Raw genomic sequence first — 25,303 nt, 5'->3', positions numbered from 1 at the left:
AGAATAGGCCTTTTAAGGCTGAAAATCATTTTGAATTAATAACTAATCCTGTTCCTACAAAACAAATAGAAGGTAACCCATCAGGTCCGAGCATGAAGGAATTGAATTATCTCTGGAAAATGGGGGTTAACACTTTAGTGGAAGTTACATTTATTTTAGGAGCCAGAGAAATCGCCACCCCAAATATGATTCACAATTAATCCAAACCAATGATGTGCTGTAAATCACTATGACCATAATTGGAAGTCACTACAAGAAATTGCTTCTTTTAGGCTGAGTTGAGAACAAAGATGCTACTGACTGTGTTGTCTTGGGTCTTTTTGTCTGGCTGACCTTCCTGTAGATGAAAAATCAGTGACAGCTGTAGCTGCAAATGACACAAAGCTCGCTCTCAGTATTCTGTATAACACACTCTCCAGCTCACACTGCTTTGTTTCCAGAGGCATTTTATTCTCAAGTTTCAAAGCTGAAAAGAAAGAAAAAGTGCCAACTGGAAGTTAAAAACAAAATAGCCAAGAGAGATATACTTTAATAGACTCATCTGCGTTGCTTTGTTAGAAATCTGTGAATCAGAATTCCATTTTTTCATCAGCCCAATAATGTATATCAGAATCACATAACGGCATATCATCTCTGAATAGTAAATCACCATAAGAGAGGGTGAATAGTTTGGGGTTCCAAGTTCTGGCAAATTAAACTTCACAAGGAACAATGGAAGAGTTGAAGGTTTTGTTTGGACCTGTTCTAGTGCCAGCTTGCAATGTTAGATTGTGTAAATTATCCAAGTATTTCATACCTTCAGAATGGAGTAGAAATCTCTGTTTTGGAGATTTCCAAACATATCTCCAGTACTTTAAGTAGGCAAGAAACACTGCTGAATACCTTCTCTTTTCCCTCCCCTCTTTCCTCCTGTTGCCTTTCTCTTTTCGCAATAAAGAAATGTCAATCTGAAAAAAAGTTTTTTAAGATTTATCATCACTGTGTCCCATTGAATTTACTTGCTTGGTATCCCATGTTGGAACTTCCTCAGGAAAAGATAGAACGCATAAACTAGTCAGTCTGGCTGATATTTTAGACAGAAAAGTTTCATAGCTAATAATGTATTAATAATTATGCTAACAGACAGTTTTTAGTGAATTAGCACCAATAGGTTAAAGGTGTACTTAAAACAGGAAATATAGTGGTCAGCATGAAATCAGTCTAAAAGTGGAGGTTGATGCTCTTTTCCATGGCTAGCTGAGAGGTGAGAAATATAACTAACAGATCCATCCATGCAAATGGAAGAAGTTGTTTTGACTTTGGGCAGCAGCTGCCATAGCTGTGATTTTTTAAGGTCATGATCAACATCACAGCTGGTGATTTAATACCCAGTCATGATTCAGGATTCTCAGGCCGTAGCATCCCATACTCAAAGGCTCAGATGGATAGAGGCCCTATAGCTTCTTAGTTATAAATTGAGAATCTGGAGCCAGAGAGATCTGAGTTGATGCCACAATTTTGTCACTTACTGGCTGTGTGGCCTTGGGCAAATTACTTTACTCTCTGAGCCTGTGTACTCAACCATTAGAAGTAGAAAATAAAAGAGCTTTACAAGTTTGTACAAGAGAGCTTTTGAGTTTGCTGGAAGGATTAAGAGCGAATTCCTATAAAGCCCAACTCAAGTCAGTGGCTGTGTATTTTATTTTTATTGAATTAAAAGCTCTATTGGCTGTCAGCTGTCCCCTGGGGAATTTGGTTTATTGATTTATCACAGAGTCATTAGTCCTTCACACTGAGTGAAACTTCCAGTGATTTTTAAATGTGAAACACAAGCAAAGAGAAGCAGAAAGAACCCAGTAAGAAAAAGGCAGAGGAAGAGGGAAACTCTACTGATCAACGAACATGAGACTGACTTTGAATGAAGTGATAAAATGAAGCTTTGACTATTGGATTCTACACTGAGAGGAAACTATGAAGTGTTCTAAACATTTCCCACCTGCCACTGCTACTGCGAAGATGAGAATTTTCATTGCTTTATGAACAAAACAGCACGAATGAGGAAAGCATAGTTAGAGAACATCCCAGCTCCCTCTCTATGGATTATGCAGAGTGTAGGATGGTACAAGTATAATTAGCAAGGAGACACTGGAGCTCCATATGGAGAATGACTTCTGATCTCTTACCCTAGACTGTCTTTCATGGATGCACAGATCCTGAATTCTAGAACATGCCACACATACATATACATTCATGCTTACACACACACTCACACACACACACACACACACACACACACACACACACACACACACACACAAATGCTGTTCTGATTTCAGAAAACTTTCAGCACAACTTTTAATGACCTAATATAGAACTTAATATTTCGTATTAGTAGTTAGAAACCCCTCGTGATATAATGTTTTATATAGGCTAAATGGATTCTCAATAAAATTATTATAATATGATCAGTCTATATCAAGACTACCAATTGCAAGAATTTTCTTGATCAAGCCAAAAAGCAAAAGAAAATGAAAGAAAAATAATGACACTGTCCCTTGTCACATCTAAATTTTGGCCATCCTGTTTATTCTACTCCATATCTCAAGTCCAGCTACATTTCACCAGTTCTGTTCCTACCGCTTCAGTCCAAACAGCACTATTCCTACTTTGGTCTACCAAGAGCTTCTCTCTCTTCCAGAATCCATATTTTATACAGCAGCTTTTAAAAAAGGTACCATAATAGAAATTAAATTTTGTCATCACTTGCTTAATTTCCTCCATCATCTTTCTTTTGCAGTGGTGAGTTACCTGCTGTTAACTATCCAACATTCACCTCTTATACTCTCTTCGGCCTCTGTCCTCAGAACAGAACCTTGCTCTCAGCTTAAGTCCTTGGCACATTCTGTTGCCCTTTCTGAAACACCTGTCTGTAGATTTTTTCTCTTAGTTGTCTCCTTGACATTTTCTGGGTCTTGTTTGAAATGACACTTCCTTACAGTCTTTCTCAGGCCACTCAGAGAAACAGCCACCATCAGCGATTGTCACTGATGCCACAGCCCTTGCTGCTAGTTAACATTTCTGTGGCTATCTTTGCCTACTTGCTAACTATCTGGCTGCCCTGTCTAGAATAAAAGCCATGCAAAAGCAGAAACTTTATTGCAATTACGTCTGAGAATACTAGCATCTATCTCTGCCAAAGAGGTGTGAGTTTGTTGCTTACTGTGAACATATGTGATGCTGTACTCTTTATATGAATTATCTTAGGCAATACTTCCCAAAATGTTTGATGTTGGTACAGTTAGTGTCCCTTTAAATCTAGAAGAAATATGATAATTGCGATGAGGTAAGAAACTTGCCCAACCAGAGAGCAAGTAGATGATATTGCCTATAGTTTAAAAAACAAATTTAGTTAGGCGTATCAACAGTAAAATGTTCCAATTTTAAGTGTAGAGCTTAGTGGGTTTAACAAATGTATGCACATATGTAACTGCCATAATCATTAAGATAAAAAAGAATTCCATTACATCGAAGATTGTTGTGTATGTGCCCAATGCCCATTAGATGCCCTGGCATCTAATGATCTGCTTTTGTCAGTAGAGATTACATACCATATGACCTTCCTTGGGGAATCTGTACTTTAAACTCATATACGAAACCATACTTTAATACTTTGTTCCTAAAGCCTTTCTGAAGTTACCAATTTCACTGTTATGTAAATACATTTAAAATGTTAGAACAAATCTTATGTAGTTGAAAAGTTTAATAACATGGCCAGTTATACAACAGAAATATAAACAGAAACACACCAGCAACCATTTATTGGGTAAAAATTAAATTCCCAATGATGAGAAAAACGATTCAAATTTGGTTTTCCTTTTCCTTCTTGTTAGGTATTGTGTCTTTGGGTTAGATTTTACCAAGTCTAAGTTTCCTCATCAACATGAAAGAATAGGGATAATTGAGACTATCTACAAAGGCAGTAAAAAAGATCATAAGACGCCATATAACTAACATAAATTACAAGAGCCTACATATGATAGACTCTTGATAACCATTGTATGCCTTAATAATCATTTTTACAGAAGCTCAGTCATACTTCCTTAGAGTCTCAGAAGTGTTGGTTCTTACAAAGTATTACAATTGCCTATGGAGATTCAAGCATCTCTGAGAAGAAGGCAGAGAAATGATCACTCAGTTCATTCAAATGAAGAAACCAGAGCCAAGTGTTGTCAAAGTTACTTTGCCTAGGCTACAAAATGAATGGTTTATAGTGTGAAGTTAAGAACTCAAGATTTTTTCCAAAGACTCTTAAAGTAATTTGTGTGCATCCATCATTGCCACTGTATTCCTATTAAGCTGATAAGCATTGATAAGTAGGAGAGCTCAGATTTAAATAAATTAGGTGACCTACTAGAATTATTAATGTTAAATAATGACAGAACAATGAGCAAACATTTAGCCTCTGGCTTTTTCATATCCTTGATGCTGAGCTTTGCTTATCCCACAAATTTTCAAGATGGAGCTTTATAAAAATAAAATACTGCTCAACATACTCAAAGAAGAGAATAACAAGGCAGAAGGGAAATGCTCTTAAGAAATTTTACAGAATAAAGATAAACACTGAAAATGGTAGATGTTATGAATGTACCCATATGTTCTTCTGGAACCTGAAATTACCAGACAAATAGGTGGGAATCTCTGGCTTCTAGACAGAAAATACACCAAAAATATACATTTGAGGATAGAGTAATCAAAGTGTCATCAAGAAATATGTCTTTGGGATCATGCTATTCCCATGGTGACTCAGAAATATCAAAATTTCAGGTTTGTGGTTGCCTGGAATGAGTTATAAGCTTGAACTAGTAGAGAAGACAGACTTAAGGGGTGGGGGAGCTTTTAATTAATTCCTTGAAAAAAAAATATGCTATGATAGTTGGTGAAAAAGCAATTTCTAAAATAAGAATAACTGTTTTGGGTGCAGAATGGTTCTTAATAATTTCATGTTTTAAAAGCAGCCACTTCCATCACTGTTTAAAAATTAACAGAATATGACATTCCAGAATTCTTGTGACCTTTTCTGAGTAGAGAGGAGGTTTAGCTGTTATTAAGTCATGAGCTATATAAGGCCGGGCTAGAACATTCCCTGCCACTGACTCAATTCTACTTCCTACATGCTAACCTATTTTTTTGCTGTTTAAGAGTGATACCTTTATCTTTTTGATAGCCATCTAGAGCTTCTTTTCATGAGAACAATATTCTACATATTTCGAAGGATAGCTTATTCTCATGAGGCTTCATGAACACCACAGGTGTTCCTGGGTCAAGGGCATTTTAAGGACAGTCCTGACTAGAGGCAGAATGACAAATCTTAGGGGGAGGTGTTAGAATTCTGTTGGAATTCACTGCAGACTTTTACTTCAGTTGCTTCCTATTTCTAACTCTTAAGTAATTAAATAGCAAGACAATATTCTGTGTCTCCATGCTTGAAATCTGTAGATGTAACACCTGTGTGTATGTGTTGTTGTGTTGTAGAGACATTGAAAGGACTCTTTCACGTGTCAAACTCCCAAGTTGAATCTTAGCAATTACTCTAAACCAGAGCTGATCACCAGAAAAAGATAGACATTCAACAAAGGTGAAAAAAATCAACTAATCACCAAAATTGTTATGGGACCATAGCTATCCTGCCTTAGTGTGTGGCTAATATATCCCTTCAACATTCTCATAGGAAACATCAAAACCACACTCCCGTTCCCACCCCTCACAGGATATGATACTCTACCCAAGAGCCAGAATGTTCCTGAACTCATGGCAAATACTAAACCATACCTTCCCCCATCCAAGGCACAATTGCATGTACTTACAAATGTATTTAGTTTGACATGTATAACATCTTGTCAGCTGTGCTCCTATTTGTATTATTAAAAGCAAGAATGCTGAACTTGACACACACACACAAAAAAAAAAACAAAAAAAAAAAACTCAGTACAAATGTGCTAAAGGCTAAGCATGAACATAAAGCCCTGAGTTCAAGCCCCAGTACCAGCACAAAGTAAGGTAAAGAATGCTCACATTATAAGTTAAGTGTTGTACTTTGTGAAAATTAGAGAGTCTGGCAATACTGAGTTTGCCATTCTTCAAAGCATCAATCCATAAGAAGTTACCATTTTTTAATTTTTTTAAATTTTATTGTAAAGGTGAGGTACAGAGGGGTTACAGTCATGTAAGTAAGGTAATGAGGACATTTCTTGTCAAACACTGTTACCCCTCTCTTGTTTTTCTCCTACTTTCCCTCCCCCACACTCCTCCACACCCCAAGTTGTAAAGTTCATTTCCAATATAGTGTCTTATGAGTATTGCTGTTTCATTGGTTCACACTTTATCCTTTGTCTCACCATATTGTTATTCCCTTCCCTTCCCCAAATCTAATATATGTATATGCAAGACACAGGGTACCAAAATAAAAAACAATGACCACAAGGGATAAAACAAAGGGGGGAAAAGAAAGGAAAAAACCAGTAACTGCACACAGTACCTTAAACAACAACCCAACCCCTCTTCTACTTTCCATATCTTAGAGTTCATTTTGGTTAGCATCAAAATATACCTAAAGCTCAAAAAATTATAACCCTCAATAACAAACAAATCCTCAAAGAAATAGCTACCCCATCAATAAGTGGGCTAAAGAATTAAGAAGAGATTTCTCTGGAGAGGAAATAAGACTAGCTAATAGACATATGAAGAATTGTTCAACCGTTTGGCCATAAAAGAAATGCAAATTAAAACTACTTTGAGGTTCCATGTCACCCCAGTTAAAATGGCCATTATCAATAAATCTAATAAGAAAAGATGCTAGCAGGAATGTGGCCAAAAGGGAACACTATTACATTGTTGGTGGTATTGTAAACGGGTTCAACCACACTAGAAAGCCTATGGAGGTTCCTCCAAAGACTATGTATAGAGTTTCCCTAAGATCCAACAATCCCACTCCTGAGCATTTACCCAAATGACCACAAACAAGGCCACACTAAAGGTACCAGCATAACTATGTTCATTGCAGCATTATTTACCATAGCTAAGATATGGAACCAACCCAGATGAATAGATGAATGAATCCATTCAGTAGCTGAATGGATCGAAACACCTAACTTCTCCTCATAAACTGTGAAGTAAAGCATATGGGACAATGAGAAGGAAGTCTCCATCTCCAGAGGCCTGGGTAATATCTTTCTCCTCCTCTCCTTGGCTGCTTTTGTTTATTTTCCTTGCACAGAATCAGTCCATAAGTGGAGTGCAGGTGCTAGTACCTCTTTAGTACCTTCCTCCTAGTGACTTGGGAATAGATGTCCTTAAGTTGCTCTTAAGACCACTGGGACAGTGCTAGCTATGATGGACAGAAATCTAAACCTTCATACCAATTCTCTAGACTCTCAAGTATGTGAAAAAGCAAAAATTTGTGTCCTAGCTGTTCCAACAGACTTCATTTGGGGAATAACCCCAGTTCCTTCTGAGTATTACAACCTGGCTTTAATTTTCTTTTTTCTCTCTCTCTTTTTCTTTTTTTGTTGTTGTTGGTCATGGGCTTGAACTCTGAGCCTGAATGCTGTCCCTCAGCTCTTCAGCTCAAGGCTAGTGCTCTACCAATTGAGCTACTGTGCCACTTCCGATTTTCTGAGTGTTTTATTGGAAATAAGAGTCTTATGGACTTTCCTGCCTGGGCTGGCTTTGAACTGTAATCCTCAGATCTCAGCCTCCTAAATAGCTAGAATTACAGGTGTGAGCCACCAGCACCCAGCTATTAATTTTTTTTCACAGCAGTTGACATACATCTTTTTCCTGTTTAAAAGACAATAAAACCTTAAATAGCCAAGTGTCTTTAGTATTTCTATTTATTCAAGTTAAATTGGGTGGATATCCAATGATAGAAAAATATTTTAAGGAAAAATCATATCCACTGCCACAATTTGTCTCCTAAATATTAGTTATAGAAGAGCAATAGCCCCTTTTATCTGAAATTTCAGCTGTCTTAGTTTTCTCCTTAACACAAGGCCCAAGCCCTGCGTTATTGCATTAAGTTTGCAAAGCTATTGAGATGCCCTTGAGTAAGATTCATCATCTTGTCCTAAATTCTCCACACACTCCATGAAAAGCCTAGTGGCAGACTAAAGGGATTGTCAGAAAGCATAAAAGACAAAATAAAAATTTTATGCTCTTTTAGGCAAGTGAAGATTTGCCCTGTAGCAATTTCTGATATTAGCTCATTAATTCTCACAGCCTATCCAGAGGATGGATTTTAGGAAGGAGCAGCCTTTGTCATGCCATCAAAACTTATCTCAGAGAGTTGGCCCTGCCCCTAGGCTTGGCCTAAGTATCTTCTCAAAGTCTTAGAGAAGTGAAAGACAGGAATAGATGGGATTCAGAAGCATCTCTAAAGGGCAAAAATCACCAGGCCCAGTGTGTGGTAATCTCTGCAGTTGCCATTTTGAAATTGGTGAACAGGGTTGATCAAAGAGTCTTGAAGCTTTATTTTGCCAAGTCTACCTTTCATACACCCCAGCAAGGAAGATGTTTGTTAAATGCATTTGGATAAGATATGTTTCCTTGATTTCCACACTGATACCAGAAATACAATAGTAAAGTCCACATTTTTTATCTACTCCTCAAGACTCTGACTCCACTATACGTATACAAAAATAAACTAGGTTATGTGCTTACAATCTGATTAAAAAAAAACATGAAATTAGGTATCAGTTTCCCTTATTAACTCTGTCACATTTACTTCCTGTTTTCTTGGCATGCTATATTTAATTTACTTTATCATGTGTTTCATTGTTGCCATATAATCCTGTACCTTCTTTAAATGTGGCATCTCAGTGATGTGCAATATCTAATAGTCAGCATGAAATCATAACTTAGAAAAACATTGCTGAGCTAATTACAGGGACTATCAAAATAAATCCAAATCTTTTCTGGGCCACAGTCCATATCTGAATCATAATAAGTGTGAAAATGTTTACAAATCATTGCAAATTTTCCGCATAGTTTTGCTCAGTGTTAGAACCAATCATGTCATTGGAGTTGACACGTTGGATCATTTCCAGTAAGAACTCTGATTTTTAGAAGAACTCAGCTTATTAATGATTATAAAAAAAATCAAAAGAAAGAAGTAAATTGGCCTTTAAAATGCATAATGAATGAAAGGAATAGTCTTTATGAAACTGTTGGAATTCTCTTATAAATAGATCACTTACCCTAAAAACATGCCATGGAAGTTTCAAAGCCAAGAAATGGAAAGAAATTAGCCAGGAGCTTTAGCTCCTTTGCACATTCTAATAATTTGTATCTTGAAAAAATCTCGAGTCAAGACAAAATGGTATATGGTGGTCAAGTAATTTATGATAATATAAAGGAAAATTATTTCATGTATCTCCCTATTATTACTTTTAAAGCATTAGAATCAAACTGCTACCTCTGCATAAGTCTGGTTTTTTTTTAATTACTACAGCTACATTGTGCCTACTATGTGAGTGGCACTGAAAGAACACAATTGCTACTCAATTCTTACTCTTACCAATATTTTCATTTCTATTCTAGTGAACTACTATAAATACATTTTAGAAACTGACTTCACTTATTTCCAGTCCCTAAAGCTATGCTTGTAAGGCAGATATTATATTTTAAAATTCAAGGAAGAAGGGCTTCCTTTTGTATTCTGATAAAAATAAATGATGGTTTATATATACCTCCATAAATGTCTATAAAAAAGCATTAGGAATCCATAATATCCTAAAATTATGTGCGAAATTTTGGCAAGAAAGAACATTGTTCTGATTTGAGCATTTGAATTTCTCATCTGATTTTCAAAGAATCTGTTACTAACAATGACTGAAACAGTGTGTTCTAGCCTATTCAGTTACTATCATGGGACTCTTCTGTGTACTTAAAAGCCAGGATGTCCAAAATCAGTCAATTTTTTCTTGTTCTGCGAGTTCTGTGGGATTCTACCATTACATCATGTTGTTGTGCTTTGGTCTCTTTTGGTCCTGTGATTATTTTTCTTATGAGTAAGGTGAATATTCACAGGGATTTAAGCTACTTTGAACCCATTATTTTTAGCCTGCAGAAGCTTGGATACCTCTCACATCCTCAGACATCATTCGTCACTGTGATTCATATGTGGTTAGAGGTTGTCAAAAATGATGGCAACAGAAAATAATTTCCAACTGGGAGAGTTAGGAGGGAAGAGAAATAAAGATTACATGATGATAACAGTATAATTTTCTAAAAGCAGAAATTATATTTTTGGCCAAAATGGTTTGAGCCTCATTTTTGTCTTGATAAGATTTTTTTCAAAGAAAATTGAATTACAAAATAATACAAAATTGTGTCAATACTTTGTCTCTGGGTTCAAAGTTTCCATTACTACTCTCCAGATTCAGAATTCTGAAATGTGTTACAGTATTCAATATGATTCATTTGGGATCTTCTTTCTAACAATAGAAGCTCTCTTATCAGTTGCTACTTTGGGATAAGTCTGTGAAGAATAATATATGTAACCCTTTATAAATATTTCTATGTTGATGTACTATGTTCATGATGATTATTTTAATCTGCACAAAAGCAAGTAATGCAATAAAATAAAAGCTGTGGTCACATCTAATATTTGATCTCAAAATCGGGACATACCAGTAGCTTTGCAGAGATGTGGTGGATATTTTGGCCTAATCATTATTTCTTGTTTTACTCTGTTAAATGAGCATACTCAAATTTCCTCTTAAGTATCCTCCCACTCCCACCCCACCCCTACCCCACCCCCAACACAGCTCATTTAGCACAGAAGATGACTTTCTTTCATTACCTGTTTCTGATCTTGACTGACCAATCAATACATCTGATCTCTGGTCTAATGACCAGAGCCTAGTGAGAGCCAATGAAACCCGGGATCTTTGCTGACAGCTTCTGAAGAAATTAATTCCACCATGTTGAGAGCTACAAAAAGAGATTCCTTATATTGCTAAATATAAACTAGGAAATATTTACTTCCCCCAAACTGAGCCTTTCCTGGATGAAACAGACAGTTAGGGGACAAAGATGACAGTAGAAAGAAAATAGGATCTTTTGTAAAACAGTTCATTTGAGGTTCAAATTTTACCTGAAATCTGACTACTTCAGGCTGAGCAGTAAGTCAGTAAACGTCTATGTTTTTCTATATAACTTAAATAGTGAGAGGCTATTATAATAGATAGACTTAAGGTAGGTCATGAAGGTCTAGAAATATTTCTAACAAGAATATGTAGGACACATTCATAAAATTGACCTCTAACTGCCAGCCCTGTCAATTTACTACTACCCGTCACTTTACCACCACTATTTTTTTAAATAAGATATCTTTCAATGTAATAGCAAAGCCACAGAAATTCTTCCCACATTCAACTAACCAATGAATGTTTATATATGAACATTATATGAACATGCTATTTTTCAAGGCTTACATTAAACAACATGTCAAATATCACCAAAAAAGTGGGAGTGTCAGAGTTTGGCTCCATATCTATCAGACAGCAAAGTTCATGCTCTGAACATACCATGCATCCTAACCTCACTTGATGAAAAATATCTGATCGATATTGGAAAAGACTGATCAATAGTAGTATGCATTCACACAGAAATACATACCTCACTCACAAGTAAAAGAATTCAAAGAATTATGTGGTACCTAACACCAAAATGGTGAACTATAAACACATAAAGGACCTTCACTGTCCCATACGCTCATGCAAGTGGCTCAGAAAGAGTTATACTTGAGTTGCATTAGATTGAGTATACCAGCTACTTTCTGGGTCTATGTCTCCTTACCTGGAAATTAGCCTCCTTTTTATACAATTTTTAATTTTTCAACTGACACTTAAAAATTATGTTTGCAACAAGATATTTTGAAATATTTTGAAATAGTGAGGAATGGCCCACTTAAATTCACGAACATATATGTATGACCTCACATACTTATTATTGATTTGTGGTGATATCATTTTAAACCTTCTTTGTTAGAAATTTGCAATGTTATTAATAACTTCCAACTTCTTTGTTAGAAATTAACCATACATTGTTATTAGCTGTGGTCACCATCTTACAGACTAGATGCTTGAAATTATGCCTCCTATGTAACTGAAATTTTATATCCTTCAGACATCACCCCAATTCCTTCATTCACCATTCTACTCTGTATTTTTATAAAACTATTCAAAGAAAACTGATTCTCTTATGGAACACTGTTTGGTCTGGCTCTGACTTTTCTGATCACTTGCTTGCTGATTCTATTACATTATGTAGATCTTTAAAATATGTTACTTCTGACACTAGGAGTTTTCTTGCCAATGACTTCATGATTTTTTGAATTTGTAATAGCAAAATCAGGGGAGGAAAAGATGATTATTCACCATTTAATCTTATTATTTTAGTCTTGGCATGCTGTTTTCAAATGGACTCAGCAGTTGTAGGTCAAATTCAGATGTTAAAGCAAAGCTTCGCCCTGACTGATTGCTTTCAAGGATTAAAGTTGAACACACAGTAACCCAAGGTTGCTGACAGACCAGATGAAAAGGCAGAATCAAGTCCCTGAGTTAAGACCTGATTTAATGTTTTCAATCATAATAATATCCCATCTTCCTTAGAACATCCACTGGGTTGAATGCAAATCAGCAAATGCATTCTGCATACATTGTACTCCTAACCCCACCCCTACTCTCCGCTCTAATCACTACCTCTGCCACCCCAAAACATACGAATGGCTATACAAAGCCACATTAGAGAAACATAGACATTCAAAAGGGGAAATGAATCTGAAATATTTTGCCATATTACACAGAATGACCCAATTTGACAAATTGACTCTAGACATCACTAAAATGTTGCTGTGAAGCAATAAAGAAGCATAGTAAGTCTGTGACTGACTGGAACTCCCATTAATAATTTCAGGTCCCCTGAGTCCTTTCCAGTGAACAGAAGAGAAAATCTTATTAAATGGACCTTTGGTCATACAAATTCTTAAAGGTGGCTTTTCAATGGTAAGTTATATTCAGAAAAACTTGGGCTAATTGAGCTCTCTTAATCTTATTGTTATCAACTTAATGAACATTGCAAATTTAAAAATGACTAGCTATCTGTGAGATAACTAGCTATTTGAGTATAATCTAATTCCTCCCTAAATATGCCTTACTGAGTATCATACAACACAGATTTATTGAGATGGTAAATAGCAAAATAAAAAAAATAGGCTGACAAGAATAGCATTCACATATTCATTGAAATAACATTCTGAAAGCCAGCAACATTCAGCATTGTATGAGCATCACACATTTATTATTCATATAGTAAATGACAGGTACCAGATAATTCTTCATGCAGCAAATGATAGCTCCCCTAAAGGCCTGAAAAAGTTAATGTGATTGTCTAATTTACAGTAAAGTAAAACTGGCAACGATGAGAGCCAGGCTATTTAGCATTCATTTTTTGATGGGGCAGCGACTTGTCATTATTTTTGAAAGAGCAAATGTGTCATTATTTTTAAAAGAACTCAATTTCTAGAAATATATTTACTGAATAATGAAGTGCATACCAGCCGAGATTTTGGTGTTAACTTGTCCAATAAAAAAAAATCTTCCTGTTCAAAAAGAAATGTATTCATTACGTGACTTACGTAACTGCAACCCCTCTGTACATCACTTTTACAATAAAAATTAAAAATTAAAAAATTAAGTAGAAAAAATTTCACTTAGAAAAATAATTTACTTCCTAGACAAATAAGATTCTGACTACCAAATTTTGACGTTCTTCTTGGCTATTATGCAGCTATTCTAACCTTGACTTGTTACCTCAAAATCATTACTTTGGATCCAGACTTTAAACTCAACTCTTGATCATGTATTGATCACCAAACCCAAAAGTGTCCACTTTTCTGCCTCAGGAATCAACATCTTCGTATCCTAGTAAGGTCGTTTCAAATGAACTGTGGAGCTGTTTACCTGACTCTGTAACATTCTTCATTACTTGGACAGTCCCCCTTTCATTCTCAATTATTTTTATACATTGCAGAATCTTCTCTACAAGAAGTTCACATGCAACTTGCAGCCAGAAACCACACCTACCTTCTCTTGACAACCTCCACAGCATCTAAAACAATTTCTTAGAATCTACTTTCATGATTTAAGTGCTGGGAGACTGACTTAGACAGAATATTCTCTCTTTTTATTCTCCAATTAACTCTGAATTTGCAACTGATCTCCCTAGTGCTCACATGCCATGATAACTTTATATTCATGCGGCCATATTACTCATTGCTTTCAAAGTGTAGAGGGAGCTGAAACATGGCATCAAGGAGACAGCCCCTTTAAGAAGTTAGTTATGAAAAAAATGAATAAGCTGAAGTCAATTGCTTACAGAGAAGGTTGATCAAGGAGGAGTATTCTGTTTTATGAATAAGTCTTCGAAGGAAACAGGAAAGAATTTATAGGTGATAGAGGAAAGGACAGTGGTGCAGGCAGGGCAAATATGACTTCAGTTAAGATCCTTTTTGGTGGGTAAATCTAAGACACGGTGAAGAAGGGATAGCATAAAACAGAAGAGTTTTATGTATTTGGTGGATGCTCCATATTTATGTTCTGGTGAAAATGGTATAAATCTGTTTTCAAACAAGCCCATTTTAGGTGGTTCCCATTTGACACATAATATATGACGTCTGCATGGTTGGTAACACTGGGTGGCAATCACCATTGATCAGAGCCTATACCTGCGCACCTAGGTATGTTACTGGATTTGATCACCACTCTAGCAACTTTGTATGCTAATGCATGACATTATTAAATACAGCATGAAAGACCAGCAAAACTGAACCGAAAGGGTTATTTTGGTTTTGAACCAAGTAATGGTAGCAGCAGGTCCTGTTACCATCTACAGGAATTGAAGATATGGTGTTTACATAATGACTGCCTCCAGAATCCCTCTCTCCCAGTGAGTTCCCAAGAGGCAGCTACACAGACAAAGTGCTGTTCTGGAGTTGTAATAAAGCAAATGATTCAGTAAGTTCAGTCCTTCTATTGTGTGATTAACAAAGACACAGACCATTACACAGATCACCACACTGCAGAGCACTCAGAGTGAAGCAGCAACCTGAGAGTGGAGGGGCTGGATGTACACTGCTAGGCAGAGATAAAGCCCTGCTTTAGGTTAAAATGTTTAGTTAGACCGGAGTCCAGGAACAGGTGCAACCAAACAGAATAAGTCTGTACTTTAGCATGAAACAAGAGTGGAGAATGACTCATTATGTGCAGCAGCTAAGGACAGCATGGGAATTGTTTCCAAAACAAGGCTGTTCTCAAACAAAGGAAGTGTGGAGATTTGATTCACAGAGCCTGGATCTAGTCACACAGGAAAGTATATTTTACTAGAGGACACACCATTGCGCATGGTAAGTTCAAGGAAGGAAGATGGCAGGCATATTTTTGGCCAGACTCAGGCCAAGGTCATGTAGCCTATGTTCTATAGGTTAAAATGACACATAGAAACATTTTGGGGTGCCTTCTCAGATGGTCAACAAGAATGCCTCTTGGCATGCTCAACTTTCAACCCAAAGCACTAAGTGACAAAAAGAAAAGGACACTGGGAAAATGGGATAATAGTGGTATTTTCCCCCCGCATTGCTTAGAAGCTGTCATAAGGCTGTTTTGCTTTATTTTTTCTTTATTGCTTAGGTAGATACCATTTGAGACATTCTCTCTTTTTTTCCTGAATAAGACATAAACTTCTCAGGTAAGCAGTTGTATATTTCAACAGTATTATCCAGAAATACTTTCCCCAAATGTATGAACTAACTAACTGTTTTTCACGGCTGAGCCTCAGTCAGAAGTATTTACATTTTGAAATCATAAATTGGAACTGTTTTATTAATAGCTGTGATGAATTCATACGTGGAAGTGAAAAAATGGACAAGGCTTTAAAAAAATCTATATATCAGAGTACACAGAGGCAAGCAAAAATAAATTAAAATGTAAGCGACAGCCTTAAACCGAGAAGCCAGATGCATGTTGTCTCATCCAAATTTCTTTCCTCGTCGCTGTCAGTGTCCACACAAACACCTTATATTCTCCCAGTCATAAAAAACAAACCCTAAACTCCAGAGAGCAGTCTCACCTCATGCCTCAGCCTTCACCTCACCAATCTAGGCTCCAGGATCCTTGAAATGTAATCAAAACACAGAGACTGAAAGACAAAAGACAGAGAAGAAAATATTAGTCTCCATAATACCCATAGCATTCCAAAATCCAAAAGAAAATAATTACATTGGGATGGAACTGACAAAAAAACAAAACAATGTGTGTGTGTGTCTGTGTGTGTGCATGATATAGGTGCATGTGTTATTTTGCTTTAACTCATATAGTAGAAAGATTATATTACAGCCAGGTTTTATTAGTTTACTCAGCACACATAGATTATTGAGGCACTATGTCTACCTCATATCAATAAATAACATTAAATGAAGTAGGACTGATTCATGGCTAAAATAAATTTTTTCCTGTATTACTACTTTTCATGAACATTACTGCTTTAGTGTTCTCTCCCTGATATCAACACACAAACGCATGCGTGCATGCACACACACACACACACACACACACACACACACACACACACACACACAGCAATCATAACCGTAAACTAAATGACTACATACTTAGAATAGATGGCTGTTAGAAAATACTCACACTAATTGATAATGACATCATGCTGGTATGCACATTACAATGTAAATGAGGCTTCCAGACTCATTTATGGCTCCTTTATTCAAAGTTTAGTACTTACTACTTTTCTTTCATGGTTTAGAAGGTTCTTCTTAAGGCTGTGGGATTACTTATTCCTGCTGATTTTGCCCCTTGGAATTGGACCAAGAGTACCAATTTTTAACTGTATTTTAAAACAGATGCGTACCAGCAATGAAACAGAATTGAAAAGGATAATGGAAACCACATTACTGAAAGAAAATAAGAAAAGACTGATTAACAGACTTATCCAGTCAGTCATTTGGCTTTATTAAAAACTGAATTATTATTTGCATCAGGATATAATATTACTGTTTTCATGCTTTTGTCTGAGTGTGTATGAAAAGAAAGCACCCAAATGAACACCTTTTATTACTGATATATTTTTGAAAGGTGACTTAACATCCATCTCAAACACATCTGTAAGCTTAAGTAATCTCACAGGGTCATGCAAAAGATCTAGGAATCAAATTCAGAACTCTTAAACTTCCTCTGAAGTGTTTGCAAAACTCAGCCAGATTTAGCAAAACCTGGAAGGAAAATGGTGCTTGATACCATGCCCAATTTTTCTTTGGTTTGTATTTGTGATGATTCACAGCAAGACCTCATGGTTTCCCTATGTCTCAACTCTCTCCTCCCTCTTCTAAGAACACATATTTCTCAAAGACTCCATTATTCCCTTCAACTCTATAAAGTGTAGAGAGAAATTAGAGAATGGCCGAGTTGGGGTTTTGATGGAGGTGTAGAAAATGTTTTTTTCTTGTTCTAAATTTACACATGAAATTGTAGAAGTTTATCCAGTCATACAGAACTTCGTAATAATTTTTATGCTCAGAATTTAGTAGTAAATTTGTAATCTCAATGTGGCTTACTTAGCTAGATACCAGTGACTCATGTCTGTAATCTTAGCTGCTCAGGAGATGGAGATCTGAGGCTCATGGTTCAAAACCAGCCCAGGCAGACAAATCCCTGAGAATCTTTTCTCCAATTAACCAGCAAAAAGTCAGGAGTGGAGGTATGTCTCAAATGATAGAGCACCTGCTTTGAGCAAGAAAGCTAAGCAAGAGTGTGAGGCTTTGGGTTCAAGTCTCAGTATTAACACACACACACACACACACACACACACACACACACACACACACGGGCTTACTTTTGCTGAGTTTAACACATAAGAACACTATATGAATAGAAGAATTGTATGTTCTATGTATAAATCGAGCATGTAACTTTTTGCCTAGAAATTGGTCACTCTGCATATGGAATAAAAGAAACTACTAGTATTCTCATTCTCGAAAAGTTTAAAGAAATATATATTAATATATGTTCTATCAAAGTAAGGGAGGAGAAGACACTTCGTTATCCAAAATAAATTGCTGAGGTATAAAATCCAGATCAGAAATGATGGAATCATTAGGAGAAGTAGACTGTGATGATTTCACCAAGTGATATCACCGTAGCCATTTTTCAAGGCAGCAGTAATTTGGCAGAGGGATATGGTCTGACAGTAGCTGAGCTCTTAGCTGAGAGCTTCCCTCCGAACATAATACATCACAGAACTGAAAGCATTCAGCTCTGTTTTGCAATTCACAATTCAGCCCAGGTGGGCCACTATTACACAATAACCATGCAGCTGTTAGTATCATTGCCTAAATTGCCCTTCCCTTTAAAAATATACAGTATAATCTACTCAACCAATAGATACTAATGTCCAAAAATCTCAGCTCATATTTACCATTTACTCTCTGTAAAGGTCTAAAATAACTAACCAATCATTCTCAAAGGAATTCCAATTATGCTGCTGTTCCCTTAACGAGTATAAAGAAACAAAATGTCAGCATTGTGTGTAAGAAAGAGAGTAGTCACAACACCTGCTAACAATACATACTGTGGAAAGCACTTAGCCCCCAAATGCATTTCTGGAAATCGTTTCAGAAATTTACAAACGTAATTTTTGCCCTATCTTCCCACCATTGTATAGACCTTGCCACATACTACAGTTTCTCTCAGAATTGCCTGAGTCTCTATCCTTGATGTTAACGTGTCAGAGACATAGGTGGTGTCAAACACATAGATTTCTGTCAGCGTCAATGTTCATAAAAATTAATAGCCTCTGCTGAAACTTTCTGATCCTAGGGTAATCATTCACTTATTTAACTGATAGTGTTTGTCTTCATCTAAGAGCTGTGGAGGGCATCCAACAAGCTTTGTTCAGTATGACAAATGATAAGTCGAACATGTGTTTACTTGTGTGTTTTCAAGCCTTTGAAAGCTTTCTTTTCAAGGTTTTAAGGGCTTTCAAAATGAACAGTAAGCTAAATGAGTGAACTGAGAACAGAAAGCCAAGCCCAGGTATAATCTTTGTTTGATCAATAGACAGTAGCTACAATAATACAAAAATCATATTCTGGATAGTTTATGGGTTAGGCTGCTTCCCTGCAACAAAAAGAAGCTCTTAGCTAATATATTCCCACTTGTCTGGAAAAATTTCATGAGATTTTTCACCAGTTTTCATCAAATATCTGCAATATCATGTTCAAAAGTAGTTTAGAAAACAAGTAAATTATTTACCCTCTTCCCTCTCACAGTAGCTTCCCTCATCGTTGACCTCCTCTTCCCTCATCAAGCTTAGCATCTATTTTCTGACTGCAATGATAGTTGCCTCTGATGTGGTTATTTCTACATGACAATACCTGACTAACAAACATATGCATACAATCAGACATAGCTATGACTTTGAAGAATTCCCCAATATATTCTTTAAAAAGTTACCTGGTTCTGATTCTGCTGTTTTCTGCTTCTCTGAAATAGCCTTTGTTCATTATTTATTTATTTCATTTATATGAAATATATTCACTGCCCAATGACTCCTGGGCTTATGCATAAAATTTAAACTAAATCTAGCAGCTAAAATTCCTTTTAAACTATAATGAAATTACCAAGTTAATGGAGCAGTGTAATCAAACCAGAGTTAATAAATATGGTGTGGCCTTAATAGATGCCGTAAGAACAAATGTCAATAGATATTGACAATTTTCCATGTGAAAGCATGGCATTTATTATGTTTACACTCATGTTGTTGTGCATTTATTATTTTTGTGCTCCAGTTATAAAGATTGCCTTGGAACCACAATATCGGAACTTATGGAAATAAAAGAAATAAACAATTTTCCACTTTCCAAAAGTAAGTTATCCAGAATTTTTTAAAAATAGCACACATTAAAATTTGCCAGAGGGTTTAGTCCATCAATATGCACCAAGTCCCACTAATGCAGTGCAAAAAAAAAAAGTGCTTTTAAAGCTTAGTAGAAATATAGGAACCTAGAAGAAAGGATATAAGATATAAATACACAATGCATTGTTGCATCTCTCTGTCTTTTATTCTTCAGTGGAGAAATATTTAAACTCATGGGAGTCTATTTTGCACATAATCCTTTGAAGCACATATAGCGCTTAACTACTTCTAGAAGTTTGTTATAAACAGCTACTTGCATAGCAAGTCTGTCAAATTCAGAATTCAAGAAGAAGTGAAAGAGCTCTTCAAATTGATTGCAGGTTAAGTCCCTTTCACATAAATGTGCTTTGATAGTTCTGCCCAATATCTAAACTAGAGAAAGAGAGGAAATAAGGACCTTGTAAAGCTGAGTACATCACCTTTTGGCTTTAATTATGTGGAGCTTCTTTATGAATTCAGAGAAGTTATGACAAATGACCAGAAAACAGAGAGGTGTTTACTTCCATTTTGAAAGCATGAGAATAATTTTACTGACTTACCATGTTCATGAACAGTACTGAAATGCCTTTAATCTTTCCTTTCAAAATTTTTGATGACTAAGTCGGTATTTTTAAAAATAGTATTTAGGCTATGGAAACAAAATATTGTCCAAGTGGAGATGTAATAATTTGTTATAAAGAATCACAATTAGTAGCTTCCATAAATCTGAACACATTTTTTGGTGTAGAATTGAACTTATTTTAATATTTCTTTTTATAAAATGCAATCCCTGTATCTAATGATACCACTTCTAAGCAATTGCCCAAAAGATTACAAATCAGCATACAATAAAGGCACTTGCACAGCCATATATATTCATTGCTGCACTATTTACCATAGTCAATCTATTGAAACAGACCAGATGTGAAATACATAGATAGATAGATAGATCGATAGATAGATAGATAGATAGATAGATAGATAGATAGATAGATAGATAATGTGAAAGTTAGATATACATTTGATCTTAGCCAAAAGGCTGAGAAGTGATTGAAAGTTAGATCTAAAATATAAACATATATAAAAAATACAGAAAAGTGGCATTGTGGCTCCAGTGGTAGAACACTAGCCTTAAGCTGAAGAGCTCAGGGAACACCCAGGCCCAGAGTTCAAGCCCCACGACTGACAAAAACAAACAATACAGTACCATATGCATAAATACACAGTTGAAATGATTAAAATATGGTGTACATAGGTGCCCATGGTGTAATCTTTGAACATTAACAGAGAGTTTAGCAAAATTAATACTATTAAGATGAAATATGTTTTGTATGAGAAGGGTAGGGCTTATGATCATAAACAAGGAAATCTCTTAGGGATGTTATTTTTTAGAGGGAAACAGGGAGTCTAATAGGAATGAAATCAATTGGGATGCAATCTAAACCTGTTGAGAAGTAACAGTGACATCTACCCTGTATAATTGATGTAAGCAATTAAAAATAAACAAATATCGGTTTAAAAAGCATAAATAGCTAGGCACCAACAACTCACATCTGTACAGCTCACACCTGTAATCCTAGCTTACTCAGGAGGCTGAGATATGAGGATCACAGGTGGAAGCTTTGAAACTAGAGCAGACAAGAAAGTCCATGAAACTCTAATCTCCAACTAATCACAGAAAATTGGAAGTAGCGCTGTGACTCAAGTAGTAAAGCACAAGCCTTGAGCAAAAGGAGCTCAAGGACAGCACGCAGAGTATAAGCCCCAGGACCTGGACAGGGGTGGGGGGGGGTGAAATTAAGTAAATGAACACTTTTATAAATTATTTCTATAAAGATGTTGCCCATACCATTTTAACATGTATTTACTATTATTATATTTATGTAGTGATTACAACATATTTTTTATAACTACTATGAATTTCCAGAATTCATATTATTTAAGCATGTCAGGCTCCATCTCAATCTTATCAGTATTTTGATATGATTTCCAGTATTAAGAAATAAAAAGAGCCGGGCGCTGGTGGCTCACGCCTGTAATCCTAGCTACTCAGGAGGCTGAGATCTGAGGATCGCGGTTCAAAGCCAGCCCGGGCAGGAGAGACCGTGAGACTCCTATCTCCAATAAACCATCAGAAAACCGGAAGTGGCGCTGTAGCTCAAGTGGTAGAGCGCTCGCCTTGAGCTGAAGAGCTGAGGGACAGCGCCCAGGCCCAGAGTTCAAGCCCCACGACCGACCAAAAAAAAAAAAAAAAAAAAAAAAAAAAAGAAATAAAAAGAAGCATAGCCCATGTAAGAAGTTGCAAATGTAGGGTTTTTTTTTCTGTTTCATTTCAGGTATTCTTTGGTTACTCTTCAGTTGTGTAATTCAGAGCCTTACACAAAAATCAATATTTAGTCATTAATTATGTCTTAGCTATTTTCAAATATAAGCTAGGCAAAAAGAAAAAAACAGGAAAGAAAATCTAGCCCACAGTAATGGATGACTCTTAATATGACATTCTATAAACCTAACAGCTAGTACTAAGATGGCTTTTAATGTGACATGGTATAAACATGTTACAGCTTTTCTTGTTAACAAGTTGTCAGTGATTCCACTCTGATGCGAACATGTAACCGGCAGACATACCTGATTCTACTCTGCGCTGTCTTACATTTTTATGAGAACAGACATGCCAAGACCTGAATTTTTTTAATCATATAAAATGCAAGCATTCCTTACCAGTGAGATATTTATACATTGTTAAGAGCATAGGGAATTGGGAAGAAGGGTATAAAATGTACCTAATGCACAGTTAAACAGGTCAAGATCTTACAATAGATTAATATGTGGGTAATAATACATTTGAGTATATGCTTTTACAATGTTAAAATATGGCTAACAATAGACACTTTAAAAAATAATTCAAGTGTCAATGGAACCTCCAAATACTGCTCTGAGACACTGTAGAGGGCTCTTAAGTAGATAATCCTGAGTTTAAATTCTATCCCCTCTGCTAAATATCTCTGTAAAGCTGGGTAAATAATTAACTTCTTCGAACCTCAAGGACACATTTGTTGTAAAGTTTAGGGGTGATAATATACCTAAAACATTTAGCTAGAACAGCTAGTTATGATCATGACAACAATAAGCTCTATTAAATTGTCCTATTTTCTTTTAGGCCTATCCAGACTATCCTCAAACACTGCCCCCCAGTCTATTGTATTTCATTCCACAGTCCTTACCATTCTTTACATAAATAAACCAGCCAGTACAGTATGATTTACAATTTTTTTTAAAATTGCATTGACTATTACATTTTTCTTAGATCTTAACTTCTCTGACTCACTTAGGCAGCAAAGCTTTCCAAAATAACGATTAGTGAGTCCTTAATCTTGAAATCGATCTAGCCTTATGAACTCACAAGAATGGAATTTCTGGGAGAGGGTTTTTTTTTTGTCTCTTTGGTTGTCCAAGTGCTTAGAACAGTATCTGACAGTATATACATCGATCTATAATTGTTGGATGTATGAATCACAAATGAGAAAGTGTCTTCACACACACTGTCAGCAACTTTAGATGATCTTAAATAGTGGATAGAATTTCTTTCACACACACACACCCATTTTGGTCCTCATTCTCTGCATTTTAGTATAGGGACAGATTCCTAGGCCTAGAGGGAAAGTAATGTTTATTTTATCTATCCATGAGTAGCTTGATCATGCTGCTGCTTGAGATCAACAGGTAGAATTATTCAAAACACTTATGTGTCCATAAGAAAAACTGATCCTTTCTGATCCAGTTAAGAAAGGAAGGTAAGAAGAGGTCTACCACCTACAGAGTCATTGAGTTCTACGACTCTTCTTGGGCATAGAAGAGAAGACTGCCATATCAGATATGATCAAACATCAAGAATGAGCTCCCTGGGCAAGAGTAGCCCATACATCAATCAAAATTCTTCATCTCAATTATAGCTCCAACACCTTATTTACTGCTTAATTAGAACCAGTTTGCATGAGTCAGCTTTGCATCTATGGCCATCAATTATTTTAAGAAATTATAGTCAAGGAAAGGGGAAAATGTCTTTTTCTTTAAGAGTTTAGAAGATATAGGTCAAGAGGTATTCATTGTCTTAGGAACCCTACTACTAATTACCAGAATAATTTCAGAGCAAAGTTGAATCTGCTAGAATATCATGACCTAATCTCATGGGTAAAACTTTTTTTATTAATAAGTTTTTCTTATTGTGAAAATACCGTACAGAGGGGTTACAATTACATGAGCAAGGTAATGAGTACCTTTCTTATCAAACATTGTGTCTCCTCCTTTGTTTCTCCTTACCATCCTTGCCTTCCCATCTCCTCCAACTCTCCCCTACCCCCCAGGGAAAACTCTTAATGACAGAAGGGGTTTCTAATGTCATCGTGGTTTTGATCTGGTCCTTCAACTGGACTCTGTTTCTTCTCTCAAAAGCCTGAATACCACTTCTGTTCTATCATCTACCTAGTCTTCATTTCTTTTATTTCCTTCAGTCTTCTACTTTTCAAACATTCTAAGTACATGTAGTTAGTACTTTAGCATTAAGAATTAAAGAGGGGATAAGCAAATGGAGAGAATAAAGGAGGGCAAATATGGTCAAAATGCTTTATGTGTGTGTGTGTGTGTGTGTGTGTGTGTGTGTGTGAGAAAATGGAACAATAAAACTTGTTCAGATTGGCTTGTGAAGGACATGACAAATGTTATGCATAAAAAAGCATGAAAATATGAATCTTCCTGGTACAACTAAGAATTTTTATGGGTTTTCTAAAAATAGCTATGTGTACTAAAAGGAATTAAGGATATTTTTCAATAGAAGAAGCAATCCAAAAATTCATATGGAACAATAAAAGACCCTGAACAGCAAAAATAATCCTTAGCAGAAAGAACACTGCTGGAGGAATAGCAATACCAAACTTCAAACTCTACTACAAAGCCATAGTAATCAAAACAGCTTGGTACTAGCACAAGAGCAGACTTGAGGACCAATAGAATAGAACTGAAGCTCCAGAAATTAATCCACAGACCTATAGCCACCTAATCTTCAGTAAGGGAGCTAAAAAAAAAAATAGAGCGGAAGAAAGACAGCCTCTTCAGTAAATGGTGCTGGCAAAATTAGTTAGCCATCTGTAGAAAACTAAAGCTAGATCCCCATATATCATATCATCCTGCACCAGAATCAACTCCAAATGGATCAAAGACCTTGAAGTCAAAGCAGACACCCCAAAAACATTATAGGAAGGAATAGGCGAAACAAGAACTCCTTGGCACAGGCAGAAACTTTTTA

The 25,303-nt window shown here is 36.1% G+C and overlaps 1 long non-coding RNA gene across 1 annotated transcript in view; it reads right to left on the bottom strand.

The window, feature by feature from the left end:
• Window positions 1-386: 386 nt before the first annotated feature.
• The window catches only part of LOC138826064 (uncharacterized), a 31,293-nt gene continuing 6,376 nt past the window's right edge, over window positions 387-25,303 (bottom strand). Inside the window, exons 2-4 of the long non-coding RNA XR_011371554.1 lie at window positions 16,834-17,002; window positions 16,165-16,233; window positions 387-466 (exon numbers count right to left, since the gene is read on the bottom strand). This is a non-coding gene — a long non-coding RNA (uncharacterized lncRNA). The remainder of the gene's footprint in view (window positions 467-16,164; window positions 16,234-16,833; window positions 17,003-25,303) is intronic.

Source organism: Dipodomys merriami, unplaced genomic scaffold (genome assembly GCF_024711535.1).
Source record: "Dipodomys merriami isolate MVZ:Mamm:240054 unplaced genomic scaffold, mDipMer1.0.p SCAF_14, whole genome shotgun sequence".
Classification (NCBI taxonomy): Eukaryota; Metazoa; Chordata; class Mammalia; order Rodentia; family Heteromyidae; genus Dipodomys; species Dipodomys merriami.
The sequence above is the reverse complement of the archived record's forward strand: the minus strand, read 5'-3'. Positions and strand labels throughout refer to the sequence as shown.